Below are 13975 nucleotides of genomic sequence, written 5' to 3' on the forward strand. Positions count from 1 at the left end.
GCAGTGTGGATCCTGGGTTGCTGTAATTAGTTTTTTTTTTAGCAGTCAGATCACCTCCTCATCACAGTTTACTTTTTATTCAAGACTGCAAATTCTTAATAAATCCTGTGGTAGAAATGATTATAGAGATTATGAAGGGTTTAATGGCTGTAATTAACTTCTCTTTGAAGAAAAAAAAAAGAGAAAAAAAATCCCATTGGTGAGGAAAGGAAGAAGAACAAATATCACGGCGCTTTTCTTGGCCGATGGTCCTGCTTTCTGCCCAGAAAAGCTGTGGTTTCCTCAGAGCTCTCTCCTGCAAATGTCTCTCAATAAGCTGTCCCTCCTTTAGTCGAATCTTTTTACAGTTTTATGTTAAGGTTCAAAGCATCACTTACGGTTGCACATCCCTTGGACTGTTCATTTCACACCAAGTCCTGTTGATGTTTGCAACATTTTGTCCTGCTTGTGTTGATGCTGTTGGCTGTGTATGGCTTTGGTCCCTTTTGCCAAGGCTTGGAATGTGTTTTCATGTTGTAAATGTGGTGGAACATTTAATTTGATGGAGAAAAAAAAATCTTTTAAAACAGGTCTGAGTTTTATAGCCCTTTCCTGTGTTTTAGACTGCATGGTATTTTTGCCCATGTGCAGTAGACATTTGGCATTCGTTCATATCTTTTGGCTGTATTTAGGTGAAGTCATGGAAAATCATGGGGGTACAGATGAGCTCAAATCCTGAGCTTTGTGCTTGATGCAGAATGCAGCCCTCAGAGTTGAAAAGAAACCCGCTCTGATCCTCTTTGCAGAAGCAGGATCTTGTCCACACTGCAGAAAGTATCTTTTTGTTTGTTTGTTTAATTGCAGTAAATAGACCCAGTTCAGCTCAGCAGCAGCAGCAGCAGCTTTGTTTATGTGTACTGTTGTTTTTGCACATGTGCACTCCCGGGACATGAGGTCTGAGGGAAGGCTTCCAATGAAGCTGCAAATTTCTTTGCCCCAGTTTAAGAAGCTGTGGCGCTCCAGTCCTCTCATTAACTCCCCAAAAAATGTTTGCTCACATTCTGTGGCTCACCACGCAGCTCTTCGCAATCCCCCGTCACTTCAGTTTGGATTTAAAAAGTGATGTGACAGAAAACAGCAGGTTGCGAGCAGATTTGACGAAGCTGCCAGGTTTTTCCAGAAGGATAAATCTACACAGGACCACCATAACACTCAATGTCCTCGTTCTAAAAGGCTTAGCTTCTCAGGAACATCAGTATTAATGATGTTTAATGTGGAGGATGAATAAGGTGAAGATTTGTTGGGTTTCTGGAGAAATCTACACTTTTATATATGGAAAGCTCCTTTTAAGCTTGCAGCTCCCGAATAAATGCTGCGTTACAGCAAGCTGCTATTTTTGGTTATAGGATTAAAGAAATTCCTGCCTGTCTTTCTCGCCATTTCTCCTTTTGCAGACTCACAAATCCAGACATGCATGAATTTACATGGTGGGAGAGTGAAGAAAGGCAGTGTACAATGCTAGAGACGCCGCTCAGATCTTTTCATCTGAAATGCTGGTGAGGCAAAGGGCAGAGATGTCTCAGAAGAGCTAATTGGAAGTGACACGACGGAGAAGCTCAGAGGGCTGTTGCATGTATTGTCTTCAGTTACTTATAAACAGTGTCAAAATATCCAGGCAGGCAGGGGAAATTTAGGGAGGGAAGAAAAATGTACCTGATGATTTAGGCATTTGGTATTGACTTCTTATCAAAGGAGAATCTGGCTGAGAAGAAGGAAAAAAAAAGATCTGCAGGGAAACGGCTGGAACGGGGGCTGAGAAGTGTGATTAAATCTCAGCAATTAGCAGGAACAGGGCGAGGAAGTAAATGTGATGAACAGCGACACCGAAGTGAGTCTCGTGCTTTAGCGTCTGATGCTACTTGCATGCTCCTCTCATGTTTTCTCTGATCTTGTTGTAGACCTTTAATGAAGAGCATTTTGCCAGAGAGGGCCGACCCTGTGGGCTGCCACAAATTAAATATATCAACTTCACATATTCTAGTAATTTATCTCACTCCCATGAAACAGATTAGAGGTGAAAGGACTTATCAATGCTTCATCTCATTAGCTGCTGCCCCTACACAAAAACCGTTCACAGTAACTATTTGTAGTTGTTTGTCACCGTTTTCTTCCCAGCTCGCTGAAGGCAGCGCCGCTCCAGAGCTGCTTAATTGCTAATGGCAGCAGATTTTCTCCACAACGGAGAATTTGAGACTCAGTTTGAAATAGTTCTGGCTCATAAATCAAAGGTCTGAAAGCTTTATGCCTTCGCTATTAAACAACCACCTTTGCTGTTATTTCTTGTTTTAGTTATGCAAAGACGAGAACAAGTGTGGCACAGATGAGCGGTTCAGACATTTAAAGATTCTTGACTTGGGTTTGGTTGTCAGGGATTTTGTCCCTCACCCCCTCCTGCAGAGGTTTGCATTGTCTCTGTGGATGCTTCGAGCAGAATTACACACAGCAGGAAGAAAGCTATTGAACCACTTAGACACTCTGTGTACTTTTCCTTTTTTTTTTTCTAAACTTTGTTTTTCTCTTCAGTTCAATAACCTGCCTCTGAATTATACATGTGTGTCCATGTATGAGTTGTTATTTGGACGTTTCACTCCTGGACATCATTATGCTGGGTGTAACTTTAACAGGATTTCAGTTATTAAACTTGTGCTGGAAGCCTGATGCTACGTCAGTGTCTAATGTCTTGTGCATATGCCGTTTTATAGGCGGCTCTTTTTGTTTGTTTGCTTTGAGTATCTAGAATACCTCTGATAGGCATGGACGCCTATAAGTGAGACACCTGATCTGAGGGGTTTTTGCATGATTATCTCAGAAAAACAAATCACAGTGATGAAGTCGGAGTTACAGAAACAGAACTGGATTACAGCTGTCAGAGTTTGTGTAAACTGTGTGCTAAGAAAGAGACAATAAGAGACACCTAATCTATATGATGAAAGTTATTAAATGTGTTTATGGATAATCAGGAGAGGTATTATAAATGCCCCATAACTTTGTAAAACCTGAGGTGCCTCAGTTGGGGGAGTACGTAGTGCCAAACCAAGCCTAAACGTCCATTTTTGAGACCTTGCCTGAACTGTTTTTTTTTTTTTACTAAACCTTCTTTTATTTATATTTTCAGCATCATTTTATCAGAGTTGGCCTTTGCAGAGATAATGGTTCCACATTGTGCTCATTTGGTGGAGAGTTAGAGCTCCGTTTGTATTGTTTCCAACAGATCCTCAATGTTTTTTAGGTGTTTTTTTTTTTTTTTTTATAGGCAAGTCTGAAACCTTTTTATTTTTACTATATACCATCTAAATTTATCCTTCACCAGTAACCCATACTCTGATAGTTACACTCCTCAACAAATCTCACAAGTCTTTGCTTTGACTATAACTCAAAAACTCTTCAAATAGAACTTGTGACTTCAGAGATAAATTCATAAAATTATGGGTATGCAGTTTTAGAGCAGACATAAGAAATAAGGGACATGGCTCAAAAGGTTAAGAAAACTGGAGACTATTACTTATGTGAAACCATCATCATAAACATAAAAATATTCCATCAAGTGTCTTAATTTTCTGCTGGGTTTTCTATCATCCCTTCAGTTTTTTCTTTCAGTATCGTTCAAAACTCTTTTATTTTTCACTTCTTTCTCCGAAAATGTGAGTCGAAGAACTTTGTTTAAATGCTGCCGTTCTAATAGTGGAGACCGCCTCTCAGACAAGCATGTGCTCTGAATTGGCTCTGACATCGGGGTCTTGTCTCAGATCTCCAAACCTTGCCCGAGACCGTCTTAATTCACTCACTGTGTGACTGGCTTTAGGGGATTAATGCTGCAGACTTGTGATATAACTACATGCCAAACCGAAGGATAGCTTAAAAATGAAATCTCCAAACCACTTTGGAACTGGCAGGAGAATAATGTAAAAATGCCAAGAGGGGAGAAGTGTGACCCATTTTTCATCATACCTGGTATGAAACTTTGGCACATTGTTTGCAGAAATAACAAAGGGCTTAATAGTGTTCCTCTCATGAGAACTATTAAGGCAAAAGAATCTGTTTTCACCAGCTAAAGCACAGCAGCATTTCAGAAATGCCTTTGTCGTAGAATAATAAATTCACAATAACAGGTTGGAATTTAGATAAAGATACACTGTACTAGTTTGTTGTTGCCTCAGAAAGTCACTTGCCTTTAGAGACAGTGAATAAAAAAGAAAATAAGAGGTCAGTTGAACATTACTGGTCACATTAGGAGAAGCAGGGATAAAACATCGTTCCAAAACATGCCTGAAATATCTGAAAATATTGTTTTGACCTGCAGAGAATGTCACCGTGACTGAAATCATTTTAGCTCTTGATAAAAATGTCAGGCGATATGGCTTCTCTCAGCTGCAGGGTGTGAGCTGTATTTTATTGAAAATATTTTCAGCTGCTGAGTCCTCAAAACCGAAGGTGAAATAACAAGACAAACACAATGATGCATGGTGGCTGCGCTCGGCCTTTTTTCTGGGAGTTGGTTGGGACAGTGTGTGCGCTACATGCAGAGGACTTCTTATGAGCTGCTGCTGTTTCAGAGGAGGTGCAGACTTATGAGGTGTCTGGTCCCCCCAGGGATGTAAGACATGTTTGAAATAGCCCAACACAGCTTTTTTTTTTTTTGTATATATAACCATGATAAGGTCAGTGGAGACTCGAGTCTAATTTGGTGTGAGATTGTTCAAGAACAGAGAAATCCTCACAGTTTGTGAAGGAAAACTCAATGCCATCACTGCCGGATGAGCATCAATTATTGATTAGAAGCGTTTAATGTCTATTACATTAAATATTAGACAAGAGTGCTGACAGTTCTTTGATGAAATGAGATCAGAAAAATGTTGGCTTCCTCTTGCGTCTTTTCTCCCCTGTGAAATGACAAACTTATAACTTATTTTGCATACATTTATCTTGGCCACTTGCACAGTTTCAGCTTGTTTTTTTATCTTTTCAAAGTTGAACTACATGAAGTTTAAAGTTTCCCCTGATTGAAAAAAAAAAAAGAGAATTTCGTATAGTTTTATTAAAAGCAAGCTATGGTGGTGTTTTAGAAGCAGAGAGTGTGTGTTTGTCGGGGGGAACAATGTCACATTTTGGCTCTTACCTCCACAGTTTGCACAGATTTGTTGGCAGCTCTGGTTGAATACTTCCAACACTGCCTCCGCTGAAGCTGCAGTCGATCTGAAATATCAAATAATTGGCTGTGTTTCCTTCTGGGAAAGCTTCTCCATTTTCGTTTTCGGGTTGATTGGCTGCGTTTACACCCCTGTGCCAGCTACCCATTTGCCCTGACTCGTGCCGTTTGTCAGCAAGTTGACAATATTAAGCTGCCCGGAGGGTGTAAGTGAATTACTCTATGTTGCACTTAAGTTTGACACCGTTTTCAGTCCACTACTTCCTTGAGTAGCTCTTCTGTTTCTAAAGGTGACCTATCACACTCAACATGTAACACGCAACACTCCGGTCATGTGCCGCTGAGGCCAGATGAAATTAACTTCCCCACATCTGTCCACACCTCCTCTGTGGCTCAAAGGGTATATCAAGGGCATGAACATGAGTGATAAATATATAAAGACATGCATATAAATTACAGATGGGCGGTGTTTATGGCATACATAATGTTGCCAAGGGCTATTTGGCAGCATCTTGTGTTGTCCTGTTTCAGTCATACCAGCACAGCTAGGAGCTTTGTCCTTGTGTTGGCTTTGTGAGCTCCTGCCAGCTGGATCCCACCCAGTCCCAGAATGTGTGCTTCCACTCCTCTCTTCACCAGCAGCACTTATTTTCAAGAGGTACAATGAAATGAAATCACATCCATATGTGAAAGGCTTCAGGATGAAGAGCTCATCTCTCCGTCTGGAACAGTGTCTCCTGACATTCAGTGTTTTAATGGCGTCGCATCCCGAGACATTTCTGAGGCGGCGGGTAAATAGTTCCTGACGTGGGGCGTTATCCTTTTTTACATCCAAAACTTATCCGTATTCCTTCCTCCTCATGTGTCTGCCATTTTACCGGGATGATGATGAACTGCACTGTCTCTCAAACGCCATGCAGGTATTGCATAAAACTAATGAGATCACAGCGGCCCATATGTTTAAGAGGAGGAAGCCGGGACTTTTCACTGTGGACAAGAGGCTTGTGTAATGGTGTTTGGAACACTCTCTGCTCTTCATTGCTTACGTTTCCGGTCTCTAATGGTTATAAAGTGGATGTCTCTTCCTGTGGGTTGATTGATCACCTAAAGTACAGACCACTCTACACTGTAATACGCTCGTTCAGCCCAGCAGCCATTTTTTCTCAACGTACAGTTCCCTCAAACCCCCACCGACGTGACCACAAGTGTGTTTGGAGTCAGAGAGCCGTGAAACGTAGCCTGTGGCTAGAAGCAGCTTATTCTTAGTCAATCCTCACTCTTATTCTGGATGAACTCAGACTTTCTTCATTTTCTCTTTAGGGTTACCAGTCTTCAACTCTTTTTCTTTCAGGTTTGTTTCATCTTTCTCACATTTCTCTCCACCAATTTTTGTCCTTTCCCTCTTTTCCTCCATATCTGACCCTCCTCTCCACCTCAGTCACTGTACTCTTGGCTGTATGTCGCAAGCAGAAAAGAATTAGATGAGGCCAGGACCTATGGTAACCCGAAGAGCAGACTTGGGACTTGGGAGCAAATGTAAAAAAGAGAAAGAAAGAGAGGGAGACAGTAAGAGAGAGAAAAGGGCGGTAAGCCCAGCATCAACAGGGATTTAGTTTTGTCAAACAGGAAGTTGGGGGAACCAAAGGATAGAGACAGAAGGGTTATTTCAGCCTACCCCCTGTTATTCATTGATTTTGCTGGTATAGCAGCAGACGTGCTGCATGTCGGATTGTTTTTTTATCAGTGGGAACAAAACTGTTGGAGAAAAATGTGTTTGGTGTGTCTGCAGTCGGTCCTGGCGTTCATGCAGCTGTAAAAACAGAGAAGAGGGAACAGGGGAGCTCCCAGTTAAAGGAATTACTGAGTTTAAGAAATTAATTTACTTGTGTTTTAAACCATTAAATGAACAAATGACTTGTTGGTGCACAAAAAAATAATTCAACAGCAATTTTAGTGTCATTTTAAAACACATTTATCAAACAGCACGGCTGCTTTCCTGAAAGCTTTTTTTTTCACTTCTGATTAAATGTTTTTAGGGTGCAGCCTGTTTGTTGGACACAATAAGCTATTTGATTGGGGTTTTTGAAAACTGAGATGAAGAATTTCTTATTTATTTCCAACATTTAGTTAATCAATACAAATCTTTCAGACATGCATTTCTTCTGATTAATCTGATATGAGCGGAGTTTGTCAGACTGTTTTAGCAGAGCTGAGATGCAGTTTTAAGTTAGTTGTAACTGAGCTTGCTTTTAATCATCTTAATCGAACTTATTGTTTATTGTGATCTTTGTTGTTTTTATGTAAAGCACTTTGAATTGTTTTTTACATGAAACTTGCTATACAAATAAACACGCCTTGCCTTGTGTTAATAGGTAGACGTGCACAGTAAGAGTGGCTTTAGCTTTATTTTCTCCAGGAAAAGCATTTCCTTAAAGTTTGCCACATAAAGTGGAAGGTCATGTTTTTTTCTCGGATAACAGCTTGTTACTGTAATTACATTAAATCTTCATAAGTAAGAAGCCAGTCCATTATTTACAACAACAAATAAGCATAGACATGTTAGAAAGCATCCATCCATCTATCCATTGTATTTTGTACAACCACAGTGTGCATGACCTACTGAGAGGTGCTGTCATCTAGGTGCTGTTAAATATATATATGACATCTATAAGAACACTATGACAATTACCGGTACCCCATTATACCTACCTTGATGTACCGGTACTGTCTATCCTCACACAAAGGGCAAATAATACGTGCACTTTGGGACTGTAACGTAATAGTGACCAATGTCTGAATTATATCACTTTAAACAGATCAGTGAGGCTGATAATGTAACATTCCTCATGCGTAAAAGGATTTTACAGGGTCACAGCTGTGCTCAGACTCAGTTTCAAGTCAGTCTGATCACAGTTTCATCGCCAAAATGCTTTCCTGTCTTTCAGTAATGTACGTGTCATTAACAACAAACAGCATAAAATGAAACTGATGGAAATGTCATTAGTTTGCAGGCTAAACTAAACATTTGATTTAATCAGATTAAAGTTTTGCTAGAGTCAGAGAATAAAAAAATGAATGGAAATCCAGTCAGCGTCTCAGTTTGAGCCGTAGCAAAGGCACGACTCATCAGGGATCTAACTCCTATGCATTTAAACCTTGTTTGTGTCTGAAAAGTTTGTTTTCAGGGGTTTCCTGCTTGACTTTAACAGGAAGGACCCAGCAAACTTCAAAGTAGTTGTTAACACATATCACGTCTTTGTAATCGGCGCCTAAACCTGTGAATATGTGCGAATGGCTGAATCACCACCCAGACAGATGCTTAACAGATGGTGGAGGCTCCACTCCCCCTGTATCACAGGTGACACACATTGTGGAGGGCATGTTCAATGTTACTGCTTGAGCCTAAACCTACAGTGAGTCATACTGTAGTCACATACAGGTGCAAGAGCAAACTCCTTGTACACAAATAGAGAACAAAAGGGGAAGAAAAGATACCTCTATCATCACATGTTGTGTCCAATGAGGGATAAAGAGCATAATGGAGAAGCCCACATCTGACCTGTTAGATATCTCTCAGGAAGTCAGAGGCCACGAGTTGGCTGAATAAATGTGTAAGTATGGATTGGCGCAGAATCCTGTGGGATAAAGTAGTTTGCTCAGTATTCATACCCGGTTTTACAGTCTCAGAGGCACCATGCCTTTGACACTACAGTTAATTATCCTGTTCTTTCTAGTGAGGGGAATGTGGGGTCAATACTTCCTTTGTGCTGCCCTCTGGTAGTTCAGATGGCAGGACAGTGAGAAAATAGAATCTGGACTGGATATAGGGAGGCAGATCCACAACTAAAAAGGGTAGCATAGACTAAAGAGAAGTCAATTTTCTTCCTAAGTCTTTTTCTGTCTTTAGTTTCTTTCCCTCATATGCTTTCACATACTAGTACGCACTTTTGGTTGCAAACTTTCCCCATTTAAAGCAGCAGCACAAACACCCACACAGGAATTAGTCAGTTTCTCTTTTAAGTTGTGAAAGTTTCAGTAAACTTTGCTCACAATGGCCAGTAATCTCCTGCGTCTTGTTCCTGAAAGTCCAAGAATAGCTTTTAGAGCTGCACTGAGAGGCAGAGCTCTCATGGTAATGTGTGAGCCGCCGCTGTCACAGGGAGAATTAGATCAGTTTACAGCTGTGGGAGAGGTCACGCAGTCGTTTGTCGGCGTTCTGCTCGACACCGGGGCCAGGTGAGGAAGGAGTGAAACAGATCAGAGGTGGATGCAAGTCACCTGTCCACAGATGTTGTGCCAGCTGTTTTTTGATTACCTGGTAATGGTAGTTTTATCCATGTGCTCTTCTCAAGTGTGAATATGTTGCTTCATATATCTGGCTGTGTTTTCAAGAGTCCTTATGAACAGGACTACATGTGGCTGACTGTATTAATGGCTTGTCTGCTGAGGCTTGCATCTGCCTTTCCTGTCTGCCTCAAGGAATGCTGGGAATTCAGGGTAAATATATTCTGGTGCCCAACACCCAACCCCACTGCAAGTTTAAAACTAGAGTTTTTTTTTTTGGTTTTTTTTTTATAAACATACTCCCATCTGTATTTATTTCGTGATTTGAATGATAGCAAACTAAAAGAGTTTTCTCATTACAAATTCATCTCATGTAAATTAAAACGGACAGCTCCCCCCAAGGGACTGAGTGGTCGTGCATTTGGTGATCAATACAAATAAGAATGATTCTGAAAAAGGAAATTTGCATTGTGGGCGTTTTTTTGAAGTCGTGCAGCAAAAAGCTACCAAAGGCACCTTGGCGTAGTAATAAGCACAGTGTCACTCTCATCATTATCAGGAAGTGACAACCCTGCAAATGTGCTGCATGAAATTATGTCTTAGGGAAAATAAAAGTGTGTATGCATCAGTTTCTGTGAGGGTGGCCCAAGCTGGAGAGCAATTATAATTTCTTGGCTCATGGCTGTAGACTGGGGGAGTTTTCAGCGTTTGGGTGGAAGTTAGTTTTGCTTTGCTTCCCAGGCTCTCATTCCAGTCGGTCAGCAGCAGTTGGGTGGGCTTTTCCCATAGGATCTGGTTTCCAGAGCAGCAGGGGGTGCATACCCCGAGAAGAGACGGCAGAGAAGATCAACATTCAGAGAAATTCCTGGAGTCTTGTGGTGGCTGGGGGCAGCTTGCAGGTCAAGACACGATTTGCTTTAAGATTTGAAAAAAAAAAAAAAGAAAAAGAAAAAGAAACTCTGCTATCTTATTGATAGTTAAAAGTTTCTTTTTACCCTCCTGTCAGGCCGACTGTTTTCCAGCCTTAAACGGCACCACGTCGACTAGCCTGTAGGTGAACTCATGAGAGAAAATGATTCAGCAGCAGGACATAAACAAAACCCAGCACTGAAATGCTACAAGTCCAACATGTATCCTGTCAAACTAACAGACAAGAAGGCTGCAAAACTGCCTGGAATAGGAGGCCCTAAGATAGGACACTCATTCAGTTTACCATATGACTTAGTGGTTGCTTGTATTTTGAGGCACTTAGGCATAAATACAGTCTTGTGTAAGCATAACTTAAGATTTCTGGAATGCACAAAGTAAGCTTCTTCTCAGTGAAGGCTAGACAAGACTATAAACAGGACAAAGGACTACTATACCCATATTTGTATGTGCTTCTGAAGATCAGCAAGATCGAGTGGCCATATGAGACTGGTGTGGAAAAACAACTCTAATGGAGCAATTATAGACGATGCCATGCAGAAACTATCATTAGTGTAAAGCGCTTGGTATTAGAGGCTAAAGTTTGAGATGCACGATGCTAATAGCTGCCCAGTTGGTGGCAGATATGGATATCAGTACTGATATCTTATCATATTCGTCACCTGTTTTAAGGGCAGTCCTCATTGCCTGCTTCACCCTCTGCCACTTTCATGTGCTTTCCTACTGTTAGTCACATTTTCTCTCTCAAGTGTTCACTTACCTCTTGCTTTTTGTGTGCATATGCTGGATCTTTTGCTGAACAGAAACAAAATGCCACAGAAAATAAGTAGAAGTAAAAAGTGAAAGCTGAGAGTTTTCAGAGGGAACCTGGGAACAAAGGCGCTCTTTTCTCAAAGTCATTCTCAACTGAATTACTTTGCTCTCTGCTCTCTTTCTGGGTTTGGACTCATTGTGATTCCCCCTGGTGTTGTGCTCCAAGGCTTGACATCGTACATTTCCCCACAACCATGGCAACTTGGTCCTGGTTACTTCAAAATATTGCAGGAAGTTTTCCTGGGTGTGATTTAAATTCATGCTGAGGCTGAACTCGGGGCTTTTTAATCACACTTCCCAGCTATTGCTCGAGATGGCTCATAAGTTGTTGCCTCTTGCGGGAGATGGTTGGGATGAATCGAAATGATTGCATATAAGTTATTTTCGCCCTTTATAGTCTCGCCAACATAATGAAAACACCAATCTTCACTGAATAGCTCCAAGATAATGCAAACACTGACCGCCGTCATTTGTCTGCTCTGTTTTGTGGCTTTCATTTTGAATAAAGCCTCACAAAATGAAGTAATCTCAATCCATTCAAAAGTGAAAATAGGATCATATTTATTTATTTCTGGCGATGTCTGAGCAGTTCGAGTATCCAACTGCGGCACAAAATATTGATTTTTTTGTTTGTTTTTGTAAATGAAACATGTAGCCCTTGTCATGGACTCCAAACACCAGTGTCTCTTCTAATTCAACTGGAAACCACAAGGGCAAATTGGGGAGAAAGCAAAAGAGTTTTAGCAGAGACAACTAAAAGGGAGGGTGTCACCTGTTAGACTGGAGCAGAAAGTAGGATTTCCAATTATAGAGTGATTATATGTGGAGCCAAGCCCCTGGGAGCTAAACCATATCACTGCACTGCCAGTGATATCATTCACATCTCTTTATGTTCTGCACCGCCAACTAAGAGTTGATCATTACCGAATGTGTCAGTGTCATGACTGTCCTGATACTCTAATGCCAGCCCTTTGTTTGAATTCCCCTCCAAGGCAACTCCTTCTCCTGCTTCCTTCTGCTTCCTGCCGCTGCTGGAAGAAACCCGTAAATGCTGCAAAAGCAAAGACATGGCTTTCATAAGGAAATTCTTAGAATAGCATCTTAAAATGAATTTAGTTCATTCATAAACTACGCATTTGAAGTGATTTTTTTTCATTGAGAGATTGCACAAATAAAAGCAGATTCAACCAAATTTCTTGTCATAACAACAATCCACTGAATCTGTAACTGGCTGAACGGCTCCAACAAAGGGATAACAGGTTAGAAGTCAGTGTTATTTTTCCTAACATTACTGAATCTCTATGAGCTGCAGGATCAGGATGTGAAATCCCCCAAAGCCGTTCTGCTCAACATGTTTCTGACTGACCGTGATGCGCTTCACCACCTGACATTTGAAGATAACCACAGAGAGCAGGCGGCCGGCCAGAGTGTGGGTTTGAGCACTCAGCCTCACTCATGACAGATGCCAAATAGCTCGTCATGTGCAAAAAAGGAGATAATAAAGGCTGAGAAGTCACTGGTGCTCTGTCCTACTGATAACACCGTGCATACTGTCAGTCACAGTCTGCACGGTAGCAGAGTGGACAAAGTGTAGGTTTGTACTGTTTTGATTGCCTGCTCGATATCTACACTCTCAGGGTTAACTGGTTTAGAAATATTGCTTTTTTTTCTGCCTCTGTAACTGCACAAACTCTCCACAGTGAAATGGAGGTGATGGTTTAATAGAGGTAGGAAAGTTTGACATCAGTCACTTTGTAGTTTTTACTGAATATCATCCATGCACGGCACTGACGTCAAGGTTATTCTGAGAGACATCTGGTAAACTGACTCCAGCTGCTTGCACAAAATGTCAATAAAAAGCAGCAGCAGCTATGTGCTGAATAAAGAGGCCGAGCAATGCCCTGCTGAGTTTTGGAGACTAAATATCCATTATTATCTCAGCATCATGTTCTCCTGCCTCCATTGTGTCTGGAGCTCTGCAATAATTTAGCATCTGCTTTCAGACAATGCAGCTGAGATGAGTTAGACGTTTAAAGCTGCTTAAAAGTGTTCTCTTGCTGCTGATGTTTGCTGGAAACCTCCTCCTGGATATGAGTGTGATTTTATTATCGATAATGCCAAATGTTTACTGTATGATTAGACAAATATTTAAACGAGGCTGCACTGCAAGAGCAACTTATGATGAAAGCTGATTGGCTTGAAAGTGTGTCTTGTTGAGGAACCTGATATAGTTGCTCACCCTACTGAAAATCTCTTCTTTTAAAACTTTGCCGCCAAATACCCTATTTAACGCCAAAACTCTGAATTTCTGCTAGAAATTTACGGAAAAGGATCTGAAGTAGAAAAGTGTTGTCTGTTAAAACAGCATTAAGTTTCTCTTTGCTTTCTCCTGTTCAAGTTTGCAGCTAAGTATTAATATGACTCTTTTTATTCTAAAGTCAGAAATGAAACTATGCATTTTAATCAGAAATGAAAAAACTGTAGAAAAAAACATTTTTAATCAAATCTGACAACTTAGTATTTGAAAGAATCATGTTTGCACCAGTTTGGAGCTTTTCCGCATGCAGCTCCTTCAAATATCCCAGTCCTTGCCCCCCTTCTCTATCCATTACACTTAAAGAAAGCAGATGCCAAGGAAAGATGGCAAATGTATGGTTACAGCTCATTCCACAGCTTTGTTGTCTGTGCCTCTCTCTGTGAAAGACTTCAGAGGAGCAGAGTACTTTTTGCTTGGCAGTTGTGGGCTGGCTACTGGCAGCTGGTGCG

At 41.0% G+C, this 13975-nt stretch overlaps 1 protein-coding gene across 1 annotated transcript in view; it reads left to right on the plus strand.

Moving 5' to 3' along the window:
- LOC306760030 (LHFPL tetraspan subfamily member 6 protein) overlaps nucleotides 1-13975 on the plus strand; it is a 45433-nt gene that overhangs the window by 1720 nt on the left and 29738 nt on the right. The window lies entirely within an intron of this gene.

Source organism: Telmatherina bonti, assembly GCF_933228915.1.
Source record: "Telmatherina bonti genome assembly, chromosome: 9".
Taxonomy (NCBI): Eukaryota; Metazoa; Chordata; class Actinopteri; order Atheriniformes; family Telmatherinidae; genus Telmatherina; species Telmatherina bonti.